The sequence below is a fragment of the Bidens hawaiensis genome, unplaced genomic scaffold (assembly GCF_021521415.1).
Source record: "Bidens hawaiensis isolate Kalapana, Puna unplaced genomic scaffold, B.hawaiensis_p1.1 tig00013295_1, whole genome shotgun sequence".
Classification (NCBI taxonomy): Eukaryota; Viridiplantae; Streptophyta; class Magnoliopsida; order Asterales; family Asteraceae; genus Bidens; species Bidens hawaiensis.
In genome coordinates this window covers 306,398-328,193 of record NW_027492125.1, presented here as the reverse complement: position 1 = coordinate 328,193, position 21,796 = coordinate 306,398, and positions in this window count along the sequence as shown.

The window sequence follows — 21,796 nt, the reverse complement described above, 5'->3', positions numbered from 1 at the left end:
ACCTAACCCTCGTGGGAAACATCTACTTAACCCTAAGATTATTCGTAATCTGCCGGGGTCATTTAGTGTTTCTTCATTGGCGCCATCCGTGCATTAAGCTAGAACTTAATCTTCCTTTTTTCTCAGTTTTTTCAAACTTCTGGAAAGATGGTTAAGGTTACTCCGATGCCAAGGCCACCGAGTGACCAAGAAACTCTGGTAACCACGACCCCAGCTACTGGGGGGAACACCGGTGAATACACGATTTTTACGAACACTACCCCGGTTACCCAAGCCGGGGCAAGTGTAGTAAACAATCCTCCCCTGGGATTCATTGATACCCAGGTAGAGAAGCAGCAGACGAGGCTTCCCCGCCAAACACTAGATCAAGTTAAAGCTTGGGCGGAAGCACGTCAGAAAGAATTTCAAGCTGAGTTGGATGAACGTTTACGTTCACTCCAACAGGCCAATGACGAATTCGGAAGCACTCGACAACAGCTCAACATGAGCAATGATTGCGAGTATACGGATGATGATTGGGAAAAATCGGACAGTGACGCAAACCCTCGTCATAAGGCGAAAGGGAAGCGTAAAGAAGGAGACTTCCGCTCGAAAAGAAATTTTGGAGAAACTTTCAAGCCAAAGAGCGCGGGGGAAACCCACGTGACTTCTCCAAAACTTTCAGACCGACTGTTGCAAATGCGGGAACGTCCAAGTTTGCAAGAGACATTGCGAAAGCAATCGCTCCAAAGAGTGCCAAACAGATGTCCAACATAGGCACTTACGACGGCGTATCTGACCCAGACGATCACTTGAACAGATTTATAGCGGAGGCAACCGTCAGCAATTGGACGGAACCCACATGGTGCTACATGTTCCAGATGACGCTCGTCGGGGCAGCCAGAGCGTGGTTTGATCGTCTACCGGTCCACCACATCTATGATTGGGCAGACTTCCAGCACAAGTTCAGCCAGCACTTCAGTCAACAAAGAAAATATACTGAAGAGCAGTGGACGATCCTCAACTGCGTCAGAGAGGAAGACGAATCTTTGCTAGACTTCATCACTCGCTTCAACTCAAAAAAGCTAAGTCTGGGCACCATCAGTGAAGATCTTGTTCGCGCCGCTTTCATCCAGGGCGCTGAGTACCCAGAGCTTATCCGCACGTTGACGGGTAAAGATGGCATGCCATCCACGTGGGATGCCATCATGATGGCAGCTAAACGCTTTGCCGAGACGGAGAAGCAACTGGGTAGAAATCTTCCCCAGAGCACAAACCTCTACACGCAGAGGACAAGAGAAAATAACGTCTGTACCGCCCGACAAAATAAGAAGAGGAAGCTTGGTATTTGGCAGTCAAGGATAAACTTTGACACCTCATCCAGCTCTCGCCCTCTCTTAGGCGGAAGGGACAACACGCACTCATCAAACAAGAATCCCAGATGGACGCCACTCACCAAAAGCGTCACCGAGATATTTGCCACCGAGAAACTCCCATGGCCAAAGGCTCCAATAATCCGACAGCGTCATAACACTGATCAGAGCAAATCCTGTGACTTCCACGGGACCAAAGGCCACACCACGGAGGAATGTACATCTTTGAAGGATATTGTCGAAACATTTGTCAAAGATGGAAAACTTACACACCTCGTGGCGTCAATCAAGAACGGAGGGAGGAACGACAATCGGTACAAGGGCAACGGACGAAAGCCCGTCGACATCAGCATTCACATGGTTCATGGCAGCGTCAGAGGAAGAAAACGACGAACAACAGAGCCGAGTGCGTGGAAGGAAGCTGAAGTGCGCTTCCCGCGTGTGCCAGGGGGGCCCAACAAAGAAGGCCCCATAGTCATTAAAAGCCAGTTGGGGCACTACATCACCTCCCGCACTCTTGCTGATAACGGCGCTTCGTCAACGGTCATGTATAGGCAGTTCTTCGACAAGCTAGACGACGAAGACAAAGAACGCCTAGAAACGGTTTACGCCTCGATGGAAGGGTTTGACGGCAGCACAAACACCCCCTTGGGTATCCTATCTTTCCCCGTCATCCTCACGGACGGGAAATACTCCCGCACAGAAGACGTGGACTTCGTCGTAATGAGGAAGCCACACCACACATACGACATTCTCTTCGGGAGAGATGGGATGGCAAGATTTAATGCCGTGGTGTCTTCGATCCATGGCATGATGGGATGGCCAACAGCTGAGGGTGTCGCAATGATCACGGGTATTCCCCAGGTATGCATCGCATCTGTCTCATCTAAACTCAAACCAAAGATGGCTAAACCGACCATTACCGAGCCAGAAGAATGGGCCTTCAATGGCAAATACCCTGACCAGGCCGTCACCATTGGCCCAACAATCACTAATCCCACACGCACCTTACTCAAACGCTTATTGCAAAAAAATGCTGACATCTTCGTGTGGACACCAGCTGACATGACTGGTGTACCCCGAAGTAAGGCGGAGCATAAGCTTAAATGTGACCCGGCTTTTACGCCAGTCATACAAAAGTGTCGCGTAATGGGTGCGGAACAGGCTAACGCGTGTAGAACCCAAGTCAAGGAACTCCTTGACGCAGGCATCGTACGCGTTAGTAAATATCAAACATGGGTTGCAAATCCCGTCATGGTACCGAAATCCAACAAACAATGGCGCATGTGCATAGACTTCAAAGACCTAAACAAAGCATGCCCCAAGGATTGTTACCCGTTACCCGAAATTGACCTTAAGGTAGATTCGTTAGCACCGTTTCGCCTTAAATGCTTCCTTGATGCGTATAAGGGATACCATCAAATCCACATGGCCGTTGACGATCAGGACAAAACCGCATTTCGGACGCTCGATGGCACATTTTGTTATCAAATGATGCCATTCGGACTTAAGAATGCCGGGTCCACATACCAACGCCTGATGGACAAAGAGTTCCATGCCCAAATCGGGAGTAACTTGGAAGTTTACATGGATGACTTGGTCATCAAAAGCCTTGAGCCAGAAGCGATGTTGAAAGACATCGAAGAAACTTTCAACACGCTCAGACGGATAAACATGAAGCTCAACCCGAGCAAGTGTTCCTTTGGGATGGAAGAAGGGAAGTTCTTAGGAGTCATCGTCACCAAAGATGGCTTCAGAGTGAACCCTGAGAAGGTCGAAGCCATTATGAAAATGGAATCACCTACTACCATCAAACAGGCTCAAACACTGAATGGACGACTAGTCGCACTTAACCGCTTTTTGGCAAACCATGCGGATAGGCCGTTCCCATTCGTGTCAATATTGAGAAATTGCTTGAAGAAAACGCACCTCCGCTGGACACCAGAAGCGGAAGCAGCTTTTCAAGAGATTCGGTCACGCTTGATCAACTCCCAACACTCACAGCACCAGAAGTGGGGGAGGAATTAATTCTTTACCTCTCCGCCACTGACAGAGCAACCGGGGCAGTCCTACTAGTAGAACGAAAAGGTATCCAGATGCCCATCTACTATGTTAGCCGCGTTTTAACAGATGTAGAAACCCGGTACTCTACCTTGGAAAAATTAGTCTTCGCGCTTGTACAGGCTTCACGCAGGCTAAGACGATATTTCCAAGGCCACCCAATCACCATTCTCACAAACTTCAAACTTGCAAACGTTCTAGGCAAACCCGAGTTGTCAGGGCGCCTAGCCAAATAGGCAATTGAATTGGGAGAATACGCGATAAAGTACAAGCCAAGACCAGCCATAAAAGGCCAGGTCTTGGCCGACTTTATTGCAGAAGTCCCCGCTTCGCCGGAAAAAGAGTGCCAGGAAGAGGCTCAACCCTCTCCAGCACAGGACATTGATGATGTCTAGCGACTCTATACTGATGGAGCAGCCAACAACGAGGGTTCAGGCGCAGGGTTGAAACTAACTAACCCAGCAGGCCAAGAGTACACTTACGCTATTCGGCTGGATTTCCCAAGTACGAATAACGAAGCAGAGTATGAAGCATTCTTGGCCGGATTAAGAATTGCGCGTAAGATGGGGGTGAAAAACTTGGAAGCCCACATGGATTCCATGTTAGTAGCCAACCAGATAAACGGGACGTACACGGCCGTGAACGACACAATGGCCCTGTACCTCGCACAAGCAAAAACCCTTATGCGCGATTTTAACGATTGCAAAGTTATGCACATCAAACGAAGCGAAAACAAATCTGCGGATGCGTTAAGCAAGCTTGCATCGTTAGCCTTCACCCACTTGGGAAAGGACATCCGCGTTGAACTTCTTGGAGCACCATCAGTCCCGCACAAGGAAATCTGTGTCATCCAAACCGGCACGGAAACATGGATGACACCAATCATAAATTACCTTGCAGCGGGTATACTACCAGAGTCGAAGACACATGCAAGAAAGATACGCTATAAATCACTGAACTATCAACTTGTTGATAACATACTTTACAGGCGTAACTTTCTTGGCCCACTCCTCAGATGCGTGGACGACCAAGATACCGACTACCTCCTAAGGGAAGTACACGAAGGCATCTGTGGAGTACACGCAGGTCCACGCGGAGTTGTAGCTAAGCTAAACAACGCGGGATACTTTTGGCCGGGGATGCACACGGATGCGCTGGCCTACATCAGAAAATGTAGATCCTGCCAGCTTTACGCACCCAACACGCATCGCCCGAAGAACGAACTTGTTCCAGTCACATCTTCATGGCCATTCCAGAAGTGGGCCATCGATGTGACAGGCCCATTTCCCATAGCAGCAGGGAACGTTCAGTTCCTAGTGGTAGCCATCGACTACTTCACCAAGTGGATAGAAGCAAAACCCTTAGCCCAAACAACCGCAAAACATATCAAAAAATTTATTTGGGAATTTATTATTTGTCGTTTTGGACTTCCCCAGAATTTGGTGAGCGATAACGGCACCAAATTTGCTGACCAGAAGCTACAAAAGTGGCTGAAAGAATTTCAAATCACCCACACCTTTACCTCAGTGGCACACCCGCAGGGTAATGGTGAGGTGGAAAGAGCAAACAAGAGCATCGTCGACGGTATAAAGAAAAGACTCTTAGAGCATAGATCCGGTTGGGTGGACGAAGTTCCACATGTCCTTTGGGCAAACAGAACGTTGAAAAAAGCAAGCACGGGCGAAACTCCGTTCAGCCTAACCTATGGCACTGAAGCCATGGTTCCAGTCGAGATTGGTCTACCCTCACCAAGAGTCATAACTCAACCAGAAGACAATGATGCGGAAAGACGGTTAGACCTTATGCTAACCGAAGAACGCAGAGACTTAGCCGCAGTGCGTGAAGAGAACTACAAGCGACAAATGCAAAAGTACTACAACACGCGGGTAAAACTCTGCAACTTCAATGTCGGAGACTACATACTGCGTAACAACGAGGCTTCGAACCAAGAGCGCCCAGGAAAGCTGGCCCCGGTCTGGGAAGGGCCATACATTATTAAAGAAGTTTTGGGAAATGGCGCATACCGGCTCGAAAGGCTCGATGGCACCCCCATCCCAAGAACATGGAATGGAGCTCAATTACGCAAATGTTACATATAGATCAATTCCAAACTTGTAAAGAAAAGGCCTAGAGCCACTTCTAATGGAAATGATTCTCCTTTATCACATTGTGTTGATAGCCTTACCTTTATACTTATGAACTGACCACACTGATATGCCGGTATTCACCGCATAAATGTGGGAGGAAGTAAGTCGTTGCGCGTGGAAAGCGGCACAACCCGCATAAACACAAAAACAGTAAATATTTCTAAGGGGAAGATAAGGAAAACCTTCACGCAGGCCAGATATAGGTGAAGTTTGGTCATCCTACTAAGTGAAAGTGACGGTTCTACCCGCACAATCATGATAGAGGAAACAGAACATTAACCTATTATCCGACACGCGTCGAAAGGTTAACTTATTCAAAACACTTAGAAAATTGCTAAGTTAAACTAAAATATGCATGAGCAAAACATATAATGTTTACAAGGCAAGGCGTTAACAAAATATTTATATTCACAATAAAAATTCAAACATTACAAGAATGGCTATGTATCTAGCCTCCTACAAAAATACAAATATATCCTAACGGTTAGAAGGGATCTCAAGGTTCAAGCTTCGGGACCACTCCCTCCAAACCCACTTGAACCCGCACCATCAGTTGGCTGTGGCGGTTCAAGGAAAGCTTTGAGAACAGCTAGCCCGTCATCAGCAGCCGCAATTTCGTTCACCTTCTCTACAACCGGATGCGGGAAAGCAGCATATTGGTTCACAGCTTGGTCGTAGGCAGCTTCAGTGTCTACATCGTGTAAAGGAAAGTTGGAAGGCGGGATGCCCTTCTCAGCAAATCCTAGACCAAGCAGGAAACCAGCCTTCTCCCCGTCCTCATGAGAAGCGTTGAGGGCTGCACTCATGGCATCTTCATAAGATGTGTTCGCGAAAATCCGATGCACAACCTACAAAAAAATATATATACATATAAAACTTTTCTAAGTATAAAGAAAAGCGTAAAGCAAAAAAAAAATAATTATGGAGCTATGCATACCTGAGGCAACGCTTCTCGCAGAAGCCACTCCTTATTTGTCAGAGCCTCTTGAAGGGTAGCTTGAGCTTGATCGCGGGCGCGTTCGGCTTCATTCTTGTTGAGGTTGGCAAGCAATACATCCTTAGCAGCAGCCTCTTCAACGCCCTTAAGCTTGCGCTCAGTGCGATCAAGCATACCCTTAAGCTTGTTTATTGAAAGTTGTCGTTCGAAAAAAAGTATTGCTACTCCCTTATTTTCACCATCACGACCACATTTGATGAAAACTTTGATTGCTTGCCCGTTTGTATTTGTTTTTAGCTCTTAAAGGACTATGGTGTCTTGTGTTTCGCACCAAATTCATCAAGTCGTCAGAAGACATAAATATCTCAAACCAATTTTTTTTTTGTGTTAACAACGGCGGGGTTAGATGATACAAACATAATGACAAAGGTTATACATGTTTAGTGGAAAAAGTTGATACCTTGTTTGGAAGCCTCAACACTTGAGGATATATACTTTCTGTTTAAGCTAGACAAGCTAACTGTTTTCTTTTTGTTTTTGTATGAAAAAAAAAATATAGTCCTTTACATCCTCCTCTTTTCCTTTCAACATCAATCATCAATCACATGCTTGATGCTAACCGATTCCCAATTTTACTCATTCAAAAGTTTTTCTTTTTGGAGCCAAACAGTCTGAACTTTGACCGAATCAGATGTTCACCTCTTAACGATTCCATTTAGATGTAAACATACAACCTCTTAGTTTTCAATCCTTTGCTCATCAGATGTTCACAGCCATTAGTTGTTTTATTTTTCTCGCAAAGGAGTTAATTACTTATTTACTTTATGCACAAGATCAATGATCTGTTTTCATAGCAGCACTCAAGAATATTAGTTGTATGAGTTAATTACTTTCTACACAACACGAGGGTGGGTTCATTGGTGAACTCCAAAAAAGTAAGGAACCGACTCAAACGAACTCTGATTAAATTGATTTCACCAGCGTTGGAACCGGCTTGTCGAATCTTAACCAGAAACCCTAAAGCTAAACTCGAACCCTACTTCTGAACTCTAAAGTTAAACTCTAAAACGCTAAGCTAAACCCTAAACTATATACTATAAACCATAAAGCTAACCCCTAAACAATCCAACAAACCGAAGTTATGTCATGTCATATTATGTAAGCCCATGTAGTCCAATCGTCTTAAGTCAATAAAAGGAGCCCAAATGACTGACGGACTAAATACTAAATAGGCATTCACAACATAATGAACCAAGCATTGACCAGTGAGTTGGGCTTAGGTTTGTCTTGGGCCTATATATGCGATCCACTTTGAGCTACATCAGACTCATAGGTGTGCATAGATCGGGTTTTTTACATACCCGGTTCCGGTATAAAATCAGGTTCAGGTATGATCGGGTATTCAAAAATCATGTATTGGCAATATCCGGGGCGGGGTCGGGTCCGGTTATTGTCTCTAAAACCCATACCCTATTCATCGGGTTCGAGCCGGGTTTAGATCCCTATATTTTAATACCCTATTTCTGAGTATTAAAAAAAACAATTATCAGGTTTTCGTGTTTTTTTCCGGGTATAAATTGGATTTTTAAGGGGTTGCACTTTTTAGGGGTATTTTTCGGGTAATTACGTGTATAGGTCGGGTATTAGAAAAACCCGGTTTAAGTATTGGAAAACCCGATTCCGGACATGAAACCGGTTCTGGTTTTCAGGTATTATTGGGTACAAATCGGACTCGTTTCCGGGCACGGGCTTTGGTACTGAAAAGCATACCCTATTCGTAACCTATAGGTAGGGTCGGGTACATGTTCCGGTATTAAAAACCCCAGTGTAAAAAAACCCGGTTCCGAATATTTTTTTCTGGTCCGATTCTGGGCTTGGGTTTTTTGTGCACCTCTAGTTAGGCTTGATGTCAACACGTAATGAACCGGATCTAGAGTTGTACAATAAAACCGTTTTGAGACTGGTTCATGGTAAACCAATCCGAGCGGGTTTACAAACAAACCAGTTTCACCCAACCGGTTCATGAATCGACCCAAACCGCCGGTACCGGTTCCTCTTTTGAACAACCAAACCGGTTTAAAACCGAACCAGTTTCAGGATAATCAATTTTAAACTGGTTCTAAACGAACCAACATTGACCAGGTCGACATCTCTTGCTTCTAAACTGGTTTCTAAACCGAACCGATTTGGGTCAAACCAATTTTGACCATGCTTTGACCAAATCGGTTCGGTTTGGGAAAAAAACCAGTTTTGTTCCCCTCTGTCGGGATCCATATATGAAGTTACCCACGATCATTCGGATTTGGTCAACAAAGTCAAAGCCAAGGTTTACCCAAATCGGTTTGGATCCAAAGGTTTTCAGAAGAAATAGGCTGAACTGAGAGAAAGTGGATAGAACCAGATTAAAACTGAAATGCAAAACGATAAAAACAATAATATGTATAAATTCATCGGACTTTGAGAATAGGGGTGTTCATCGGATCGGATAACGGATTATCCGGGTTATTCGGTTCGGGTTATTCGGATTTGAAAATTTAAGGACCCTATCTCAAATCCGATCCGATCCGAATTAGGAATATTCCTATCCGATCCGAATCTATCCGAATCTATCCGAATCGGATTCGGATATATCCGAATAATCCGAAATTATCCGAATAATCCGAAATAAACCTAAAAAAATTTCCTATTTTTTTGTTCTTAACATTTAATAGTTTAGAATCACAATAAACACATAAACCCGAAACTACGAAATACTCTTAACACAAATTTTAAGTTTAAACTTCAAATAATAGTCTAATAAATATACCAAACCGGAAAATAGCATTAAAAACATGTTTTTTATTCGGATTAAACGGATATCCGAATAATCCGAACAATCCGAATTTTTTAAATTTCCATATCCGAATCCGATCCGAATCCGAATTAATTATTCGGATATTCGGATTGATCCGATCCGAATATCCGAATAAGAATTCGGTTTTTTTGGGTTGCGATTTCGGTTTTTTTCGGATTTCGGATTTCTTGAACACCCCAAGACTTATAGACAACTACACAGGGTCCATGTTTTATAAGCTCTACCTGTTTACAACTTGTGGTTTGAAAGATCGTCACAATAGAATATACCAAAATAATAACAATTCTTTAAAACATCATATTTGCCAAACAAGAAGTTGACTTCTCTCACTTTCATATGATATTCTAGTTCAACTCCATCTTGTTCATACATATCTCAACTTACAAGCACCGCACCTTACGAGAAGCATATGTTGCACTCTGTCTAAACATACCATACTACATTTTGCTGAAAGTTATTCACATCTTTTTGGTATTAATGATGTCTAGGATTAAGATATAAGAAAGTTGGCTAAGTATTCATGTTTTAGATAATCGTAAGCCATTTTATTGACGATTTTATTCTTTATCCCGCTTCTTCTTTGTTGTTTCTCTTAATCGAATGATCGGTGTAAGAATCCCTCACCATGCAACGCCCATCTTCATCTCTCTGTTTCTGTCATATGTGTATTATGTTATGTTACATATGAATTACTTTGTATGTCTGAATATGGATATTGGAGCACAAGTATTTACTTTTGGCTATTCATGAAATTTGTCATGATACTGACCTTTAAAAAAAAAAAAAAACTCTAAACCCGAAAGCTAAACTCTAAATTGTTGAAGCTAAAAACATATGTATATATATATTTTAAGGTTCGACGAGCCGGTTCCAATGTTATTGGAACGAGTTAATTCAGAGCTCATTTGAGCCGGTTCCCCACCTTTTTTGTGTTCCTCAATAAGCCTCCACCGGTTTTATTTCCACCGAGCTAAAAAAAGATGTCATTGTCTCTAGTAATCTGAATACATTTTGTAATAACTATTTGCTTCAATTTATTCACCACAAATCAAGACAAACCTTTAAATTGGGATAAAATAACATTTCTTACATTTATGAGACTAACCAGGAAACCAAATATCTTAATAAAATTGATATGACCGTTATAGATTGTCCAATACTAAATAAACGAGTACCCCTCTAGATGGAAGAAGATTCTTTTTATAAAGTTACTAGGTTAAGATCCCGTGTGCAACACGGGTTAGGATAAATAAATTTCAACGACGACATAATGTAAAACACAAATAACGTGTAAATTGTTTATATAAATATGCAGTTTACAGTATAATAAATTACATATTAAACGATATGGTGTGTGTGTGTGTATACATATATACATACATATATGTATATATATATCTTTATATTCCTAAATCTCTAAATATTTCTATGTATATAACATTTATAGTTTTATATGTAACTTAACCGTATCTGTCTCTACATGTATTTCATGTCATCCGTTTTATCTTTGTGTTCTTAACAACGGATATAGGATATCAAATTTTACAACATTTATAGTCCGGATAACATGAAATACTTTTAAAACTAAGCAGCCATACACAATATATCATGAAAGGGCTAATGACAAATGCATTTTATAAGATCGATCACCCAATATAAATTAAGATGACATGACATTTTAAATATGGATTAAACCACTTCTCACTTGTGTTAAATTTGTTAAAAGTGGAGCATGGATTATGTTTTTAACGGGTTAAAAGGCAAAGAATAATATACTAAATTAACAATTAATATGAGTGAGATGACATTAAAAGGATTAAACCATTTTCTTTGGGTGAGATGAAGTGAAAGAGAGAAAAATAAGTGATGTGATGCTTATATGGAGTTAAAAGATATTAGAGTATACACAATGGCCTAATAGTTGGTTTCCTTATTAAATTCTTCCTTGAAGAATATGGGATGAAATTAATATAGTAACTTTTTAACTTTAAAATGTGTCAAGTGACACAAGATGGTCTAATTAGATACTAAGTGACACAACCACATTTTCGTTTATTATGTTAAGGATTAAGGATTATATTATTATTAATGATTACTTACAAATAATACAAAATTGTTGAACTGATAAAAACCGAGTACTTGTTCTTTAAGCTAAAGTTCTTTTATTTTGTTATTTAAATAACAATAACAATAAAAATAATAAGTAAACAGAGTATTTCATTTTCTTATACACAGAAGAATAATATGCACTCTCACGTGTCCATGGAGATGACCCATGACCTAATGGTCTAGTGGTATGGTGTCCATCTTTCCAAAATGGAGATAGTAGTTTCAAATCCTTGCATATGCAAGGTTAAGGGGATTTTGGTATAAATAAATTTGTTATTAAAAAAAACATGTCCATGGATATACTCCCATTCTTGAGGTCTTAAAATTTAGAAATTACAATTTACAACAACACACATTTATTATCGACATTTATTACTAATTACTAATTAATTAACTCGTAATAAAAGGAGAAACATGTTTAAAGAAAGGTTTTGTTACCATTAACAATTTTAATTATTCTTTTTTTAAACAAAGAATAAAAGCTTTAATGATTGAGAAAAAACTTGCCAAGTGGCACAATCTTGGTATAATTAGATGATAAGTGACACAAATAAATTTTTATTTATTATAATAGTAGATTTGGTATCATGTGCTAAGCTTAAAAAATTCCGAAGGTCCCTTAAAAATATCCTTCGGATTATAATTGCCATTTCCAGTAAAATCCTTGGTTTAGTAATACCAAGCATCTTAATTTCATTTTTGGTAAAATTATACAAAAGAATTTATTATGGCTTTGACATAATTAAGCAAAACTCATTAATTCTGTACATATTTGTAGTTTATCATCAAACTGGAATGTCTTAGAGACACATTCGTTTTGATTGACATGTATATGTTGAAGACGATTTGTTGTTATACGAATTTCACACGATTTGCCTAAATCCAATATAGATCCAAGAGGAAATGGAAATAATTGGGCATTAGTCCTTATCCATGTCGTGGCCAATTTTGGGATGAAATCATAGCCACATGATAACTAACACGTAAGATTTGTAGAACCTTGTATTCTTTTAAGAGTACTGAGGTTATCACTAGGGTGGACAACTGCCCTCCTTAAAAATTAAATTGTAACTTTGTAAGACAGTGTTTAAACAAAAAAATCTTGATTGCCCCCATAAAACTAGTTGCCCCAAGCAACCCTGTCCTCCGCCACATATAGGGCTTGGTTGACATCATCGGAATCTTACATCTTACAATACTAATAAAAGAAAATGTTGAAGCTTAGGTGTCAACCCTACATTTCTTTTAATTTATAATCTCTCATCTCATTCATTATAGATATTCATGGGTCATTGGTCAAAATTATTTTGTCAATTGAGTTATAACATAGTGTGGATTTTATTCATCATTGAGTTAAGTGCCTTTTCATACCCGGTTTGACCAACTATGCAACTTTAGTACATTTTTTTAAAATTTCATGCAAATAAACACCTAACGTTTCTAAAATCATGATATTTTAGTACCTTTTGTTAACCTTTTTTTCATTAGGGATAAAATAGTTTTTGTTTCTCTAATTTACTTAACCATTTGGTCAAAAATAAATGAGCCAGGCTACTTTAATAAAAACACAAACCGAAACAACTTTTTTAACAAAAAGAAACGAACTGAACCAGTTTTAACAAATTAATAAACTTACTGGACTACTTTTTAACAAAAATAAACGAACCGAACTACTTGAAAATGCAAACAAACCGAACCACTTTTTTTTGACAAAAATAAATGAACCAGGCCACTTTTTTTAGGAAAAATAAACGAACCAGTTCACTTTTGTTAACAAAAAAAAACAAACAATGGCACTTAACTCTTCATTATTTAAAGATTTACAAATTTCACATTTATAATCACCTTTAAAAACAATTGATGCTAAATACAATCAATTATTGGATTGATGGTTGTTTTTCAACATTGTATAAAATATATATATTTAGGTATGAATATATATTGTTTAATGGCATTGTGATCAAAATTATTGTCTATACACATTAATTGTTATCTTTTAAATATTGTTACTAATGAAATTATATTAAGTTCAAATTTTCCATCATGTGTAGTACATAGGGTGAAATATGGAAAAGATACATTTCATAAGTCGTGAACTGAAAAAAAATTATAATTCATAATTTACTTCGTACATTAAATTAATTTATAAATATTTTGATAATCACAATTGAAATAACGACCTTATTATTTTTATCACTTGACAAACTCGTGTAATACACGGGTTTAAAAGTTAGTTACTTAATAAAAGCTTTAATGTCTATTATACACACACTGTATTAATTTAGAATATTAATTTTGAACGGGTGTTTAACTATTTAGTATATGATCCGAGTTGACCTGAAACAAACAAAAAAAAGTTATTATATAGCGATAGAGAAATAACTCTAAAATTTTTCGCATCTCATGAAAAAAATTTATATATCCATCACTGTTTAAGAGCATCCACAATAAGAAATTTTTTTTATTGTTTAGATCCACATGGCGAGGACCAAACGAAGCCCAAGCGAACGTTACTATTGTGGAACCAGGTAGGGGGGGGGGGTTCCGAGAAAACAGACGGGCTAGTGGACAAGGTGGGCGGGTGGGCCCATTTGAATTTTTTTATTAAATCAATGTTTTTAAAATTATATATGTATATTACCTATATATATATAGTTCTAGATTTTTAATTATTTTTAATAAATTTATAAAAATAAATAAAATCTCATTAATTTAAAAGACATTAAAACGAGATCTCCGAAATACGTGTATGTATCTTATCGTACTCTCTTTCTCATAAGTCATCCTATTCGTAATTGTCACTCAGTAGCTTATTGCTTTCGTCCCAAAAAAAGACATTTACATTATTCATAAAATATACAAATTGTTGTGAACCACCGACTGTTTTACAATTGTGTATGTCACCTTTTCACTTTTTGTCAAACCAATAATGTGAGGTTGTCTCCTTAAATAGTCTTTGTAAATAGTTATTTTGGTATTATAAATACCATGTATTGTTACGATTAATATGCATCCCAGTAAGAAGATTAATAATTCTCACATTTCCACTTGTCTCTTGTTAACTTCAAAGTTCATATATTATTCTAATAAGTTTGTTATAGTTAGAGCTAATATTATAACACGTTATCAGCACGAGCCGCTTATATCCTAATCAAGAAAGGTAATAGGCACAAAGGTATCCACATAAGCATCATAAACACTTCTTTAATTATGTACATTGGAAATATATATATATATATATATATATATATATATATATATATATATGCATATACATATACTAAGTAATAACAATAATGTGTATAAACATTGTTATTAAAATTTGATAACTATTCTAACTTTTATTTATATATGCACAGTAATATTTCATTCAGAAGTTAGATTTATTTACACTAACAATTCTATTCTTATTATTATGCACACTAATTATATATTTTATAAAATAACTTTATTTAATATCTTATTTATTATCTTACTTTAAAATAATTAATATTATATATATACACACAAATACAAACGGTAATGTTACCGTTATAAAAAGGTAATACAACCGTTGTAAAATGGTTATAAATTTTCACCATAAATAACCAATTATCAACTCTATTTCATTTACAACAAACATTCTTCTTCTTAAGTTTATCCAAGATAAAGCTTTCAAGATGATTCATCCAGTTTTAATGTTAACTACCATAATGCTGATAATCTTATTGTTCTTAATTTGTAATCTCCCACCTAGAGAGTTTAATCTTTTCCTTTTTCTTTATCTATTTATAGTTTTACCTTTGTATTTTCTTTCAATTTTAATAAGTATGTAATCCTAATATTTATCTTATTTGTGTTTAGTAATAAAATGGCAAACATTGCAAAACTTGAATTTCCGGTTCTCAATATCACCGAAGATAATTATATGTCATGGACGGCACATGTCAAACGACATCTCAAATCAATGGGTGTTTTGAATACGATAACAGTGGGAAATAATTGTGAGGATCAAGACAAGGCAAAAGCCGATGTCTTCCTCCACAAACACATTGATGATATGTTACAATTTGAGTATTCAAATTGTGAGGATCCATGCATTTTGTGGGAAGATTTAATAAGCATATTTGATCATCAAAGGGAAGTTCTACTTCCCACTGCTAGAGATGAATGGAGCAATCTCAGGTTCCAGGATTTTAAAAAAGTAAATGAGTACACCTCTGCTTTGTTCAGAATATGCTCAACTCTCCGATTTTGTGGGCAAACTGTTACTAAAGGAGATATGTTGGAGAAAACTTTCTCCACATTTCATGCATCAAATATAACCTTGCAAACACATTATCGATTGCAGAATTTTAGGAGATACTCTGATCTAAATGCATTTCTCCTTGTAGCAAAAATAATCATGAATTATTGATGAAAAATCATCAATTTCGTCCCACGGGTTCGTTAGCAATACCAGAAGCAAATGTTGCTCACAAAAATTCTCATAAAAATTCTGGTCATAAATGGGAACAAAGTTGTGGACGTGGCCGTAGTCATTTTAACAAAAGGCATTTAAATGATCGTAACCATTCATTTAAATAATGGAACACTAATTCTTACGGTCGTGGCCGTGGCCGTGGTCGTAGCCAGAGAGCCAACAATTACCATGTTCCACAATATAACAATTCCAACCAACACAACAAATGGAATGAAGCTGGTAGGTCCGAAAACAATGGCACTTCTTGTTTTAGATGTGGAAGTACAAACCACTGGGCAAAGGCTTGTCGCACAGCTCCACATCTGTGTGAACTGTACCAAGCCTCCCTCAAAGAAAAAGAGAAAGAAGTTAACCATGTTGATAACTTTAATAATATCAATGCTGAGCTGAGCGTTGAAGACTTTGAGGTGGAACTCTGAAAAAAAGTTGCTTAACGACTATAATTAGATGCAATAATTAAGTGTGTTTCTCATTATTTTTAATTAGGTAGTTCCTCTTTCATGTACTGTTTGTTTTTCAATTAAATAAAGTTCTTATTAAAATATCATATGTCTTCGTTATACACTTATTATTTTTCTTAATATTTTTCAAGATTTAAAATGAAAATAATTGGAGCACAAGATCAAACAAATGAAGAAGATATATGTATAGTGGATAGTGGAGCCACACATACTATACTTATATCTAAAAAAATATTTTTATAAACTGAAACCAACAAAAGGGATCATCAATACAATATCAGGTCCTACAAACTTGAAAGAAGGAGTGGGAATGGCTAATTTAGCATTACCAAATGGTACAAAGCTCAAAATAGAAAATGCTTTATTTCCCCCAAAATCAACAAGAAATTTGTTGAGTTTCAAAAACATATATCATAATGGATATGATACTCAGTCAAGGACCGTTAATAATGAAAAATATTTGCATATCATAAGCGAAGATTAGATATTGGAAAAATTGTCAATGCTCCATTCTGGTTTGCATTATACATATATAAATGTGCCTCAAGCACATATGGCAGTTAAAGAAAATTGTTACGACTCTGGTATCATAAACTTATGGCATGACAGATTCGGCCATCCAGGATCCACAATGATGAAAAGGATCATTGAAAATACACCTGGGCATCCACTGAAAGGTCAAAAGATCCACAAACTAGATAAAATGTCTCAATGTACATCTTGTTCTCTTGGCAAATTAATTACAAGGCCTTCGCCATTAAAAGTCGATAAAGAATCACCAATGTTTCTTGAAAGAATTCAATGTGACATATGTGGACCAATTCATCCGCCATGCGGACCATTTAGATACTTCATAGTCTTAATAGACGCATCCAGCAGATGGTCTAATATCTCTTTATTATCGACTCGTAATGTTGCTTTTGCAAAATTTCTTGCTCAAATTATCAAATTACGTGCACATTTTCCTGATTATACCATTAAAAGAGTAAGGCTTGATAATGCGGGAGAATTTACATCACATGCTTTTTATGATTATTGCATGTCTGTGGGGATTGTTGTAGAACACCCAGTTGCTCATGTACACACACAAAATGGCTTAGCCGAGTCGTTGATCAAACGCCTACAGCTAATAGCTAGACCATTAATAATGAGGACAAAACCCCCTGTTTCTATTTGGGGTCATGCAATTATGCATGCTGGATCATTAATCCGTGTGAGACCAAGTGCAAATCATAAATACTCTCCTACGCAACTTGTTTATGGAAATAAGCCAAATATCTCTCACCTTAGAATTTTTGAGTGTGCTGTGTATGTTCCTATTGCACCACTACAACGCACAAAAATAGGTCCCCAAAGAAGGTTGGTAATATATGTTGGATATGAAACGTCTTCCATCATAAGATACCTTGAACCTTTAACAGGTGATGTATTTACAGCACGTTTTGCTGATTTTCATTTTAACAAGACAATATTCCCGGCATTAGGGGGAGAAATGAAAAAGCAAGAAAGAGATATATCATGGTGTGTGCCATCATTATTACACCTAGACCCAAGATCAAAACAAAGTGAGACAGAGGTTCAAAAATAATACATCTACAAGAAATTACCAATCAGTTACCTGATGCATTTACTGATATAAATAGGGTCACTAAATCTCGTATACCAGCTGCTAATGCTCCAGCTCGAGTTGAGATTCCAAGCAAGCAAAATAATAATAATGCACCTCATGAATCCCAAAAACGTTTAAAACGTGGAAGGCCAATCGGTTCAAAGGATAAAAATCCTCGAAAAAGAAAGGGCTCTGAAAAGAATACTGACCCTAAGGATGGAATGAATGACAGAACCTTCTATCAGGAAAGAATAAATAATATAACATTCCCTCAGGAAGAAATAAATGATTCCAATAAGGAATTGTCAATCAACTATGGTCAATCACATATAATGTGGGATCGAGATGAAATGGAAAATATTGATGATATATTTTCTTATTCTGTGGCAAGTGATATCATGGAAGGAAATGATGACCCTAAACCAAAATCTGTAGATGATTGTAAAAATCGACAAGATTGGAACAAATGGAAAGATGCTATGCAAGCTGAATTAAACTCACTAAACAATCGAAAGGTTTTTGGACCTATTGTCATTACACCAAAGTCAATGAAACCTGTAGGATATAAATGGGTTTTTGTGAGAAAACGAAATGAGAAAAATGAAGTTACAAGATATAAAGCAAGACTTGTAGCTCAAGGTTTTTCTCAGAGGCCATGAATTGACTATGAAGAAACGTATTCTCCTGTTATGGATGCTATTACGTTTAGATGTTTAATCAGCTTAGCAGTCTCTAAAAATTTAGAGATGCGTCTTATGGATGTTGTCACAGCTTACTTGTATAGATCACTAGACAGTGACATTTATATGAAAATTCCCGAAGGATTTAAACTCCCCGAAGCATTAAGCTCAAAGCCTAAGGAAATGTATTCCATCAAATTACAAAGATCCTTGTATGGACTGAAACAATATGGAAGGATGTGGTACAATCGTTTGAGTGATTATTTGATAAGCAAAGGATACACAAATAATCTTATTTGTCCATGTGTCTTCATCAAGAAGACAACATCAGGATATGTGATCATAGCTGTGTATGTTGATGATCTCAATTTAATTGGGACACAAAAAGAAATTAATGAAGCGGTTGCTCTTTTAAAGAAAGAATTTGAAATGAAAGATCTTGGAAAAACCAAATATTGTCTTGGTTTACAAATTGAGCATATGCATAATGGGATACTTATGCATCAGTCAACTTATACTGAGAAACTCTTAAAACGTTTTATATGGACAAAGCAAATCTTTTAAGCACACCGATGGTTGTTAGATCACTCAATGTTGACAATGATCCATTTCATCCTTGCGAAGATAATGAAGATATTCTTGGTCCCGAAGTACCATACCTCAGTGCAATTGGAGCACTAATATATCTTACTAACTGTACAAGACCTGACATTTCTTTTGTAGTTAATTTATTGGCAAGATTCAGTTCATCCCCTACTAAAAGACAATGGAATGGCATTAAACATATTTTTCGGTATTTAAAAGGAACTGCTGATTTAGGTTTATTTTATCCTAACGATTCAAAAGAAGGGTTAGTTGGTTATGCAGATGCATGTTATTTATCTGATCCCCATAAAGCAAAATCTCAAACTGGATACATATTTAAGAATGGAGGAACTGCAATTTCATGGCGTGCTCAGAAACAAACACTCATTGCAACATCTTCAAATCATGCTGAAGTCGATCATTGCATTGCACGAAGCCACAAGAGAATGCGTATGGTTAAGATCTATGTCGCGACACATATTGATTTCTTGTGGACTGGAGAAAGATGGAATTCCAGCTCCTATCTATGGAGATAATGCAGCTTGTGTCTCGCAAATGAAGGAAGGGTATATCAAAAGTAATAGAACAAAGCATATACCACCAAGATACTTTGAGTATACTCGGGACCTTATTAAAGACAATCAGGTTGAGATGAGATATGTCCAATCCAGCAACAACTCAGCTGATCTTTTCACAAAAGCACTTCCCACAGCAACATTCAAAAAACATGTCTATGATATTGGCATGCGCCACGTACGGACAATGTAACGACCTGCAACTTGAGGGGGAGCTATCTACTGCACTCTTTTTCCCTTAGCTAAAGCTTTTTTCCATTGGGTTTTTCTTTAGCAAGGTTTTTAATGAGCCAGTACTTCAAGACCCCGAAGTTTTGAAAAGGTGTCATCCAAGCGGGGGAGTGTTGTGAACCACCGACGGTTTTTACAATTGTGTATGTCACATTTTCACTTTTTGTCAAACCAATAATGTGAGGTTGTCTCCTCAAATAGTCTTTGTAAATAGTTATTTGGTATTATAAATACCATGTATTGTTACGATTAATATGCATCCCAGTAAGATGAATAATTCTCACATTTCTTATTCACTTGTCTTTTGTTAACTTCAAAGTTCATATATTATTCTAATAAGTTTGTTATAGTTAGAGCTAATATTATAACACAAATAAGATATTTACATAATTTTGAATGTTGCATGCAAATAGTGGTTTTCTAGGCAATCGATATGCCCAATTAGATAATGAACTCGATTATTATATACTAGTAATACTAATGTCATGTTTGCTAACTTATTATTTTATACTTACTCGTGGTTTGTCATCTTATGAGAATGCCTTAGGGCCATACTTGTCTATACAATCTATACTTGTTTTAATTGACTTGTACGTGTTGAAAACAATTTGTTGCTAAATCATAGTCTGTCATCTGGTAAACTTTGTTGTTTTTCTTTTGTGATTTTTATGGGTATCACATGCTTGGTGTATTTTGGTTTTTTAATCTAACCAGCCGTTTCAGAAAGAACATATAAGTTCATAAGATATGGGTAAATCTTATAACTATACACATAGCATGATAACAAGGCATAAGTCCCAGGCCATGGCATGGCCAAATTGTTTGAAGATGAAATCCCAAGCTATGTGATGACCAACTTCTATTAGGGATGAGATCGGTATCATACCTGATCTTAATTTTCTTAAAAACGTTGTACCGGTACCTGGTACCATGTATTCATCTCTAACTCCTAGGATTTTGGAGATTTTATTAAGGAGCGTGTAACTTTGCTCCAAGTGCATATACTATGTGTGGTTACTTCTGCATGTGTTTACACACACTGTATTTCTATATAATTTAGTGTTAACATCATGTTTTAAGCATGTATTTATTTTAATGTTGAAATCTAATATAAAAAATTATGGTAGAACAATATATTTGAAACGAAAATAGATTTTATAATAAAAAGGAGAGCATAGCAGTTGTAAAGTATGGTACGCCTATAGTGTTTTGGGACGTATTTGTCTATCTTATGGTGACGTTAACATCTACCTTGTTATCGTAACCTTATGGTGGATCTACTATAAAGCTACAATAACACAAAACGAGTTGTTTTGAATCATTTCAAATACCTTATGGTGAACCTTATTGGTTCCAACTATTGCCTTTTGGTCATTGTCGGTCCTAACTAACGAATTGGTCACTGATGGTCCCAACTTTTAATGTATTTGTTTCTAACGGTCCGCGGCTAACAGAATCCTAACGTCGTTAGTTTAAGGTCGCTGGAAAAACGTTTTTGGCCAGGAAAGTCATTTTTTTTCGGAAAACACCACCTAAACACCACCACCAATTGACTCACCGCTAACCAACCACCATCACTTAAGCACCGTCAACTGATTACGGCGATGGTTCTAGGGTTCCGGCGACCTCAATAATTGGGGATTTTACTAGAAAAATGTTCCTAAAGTTACGATACAAAGTTACCATGATGTTTGGGACAAAATTGTTGAGTTTTCGGGAAAAAATGTGTGTTT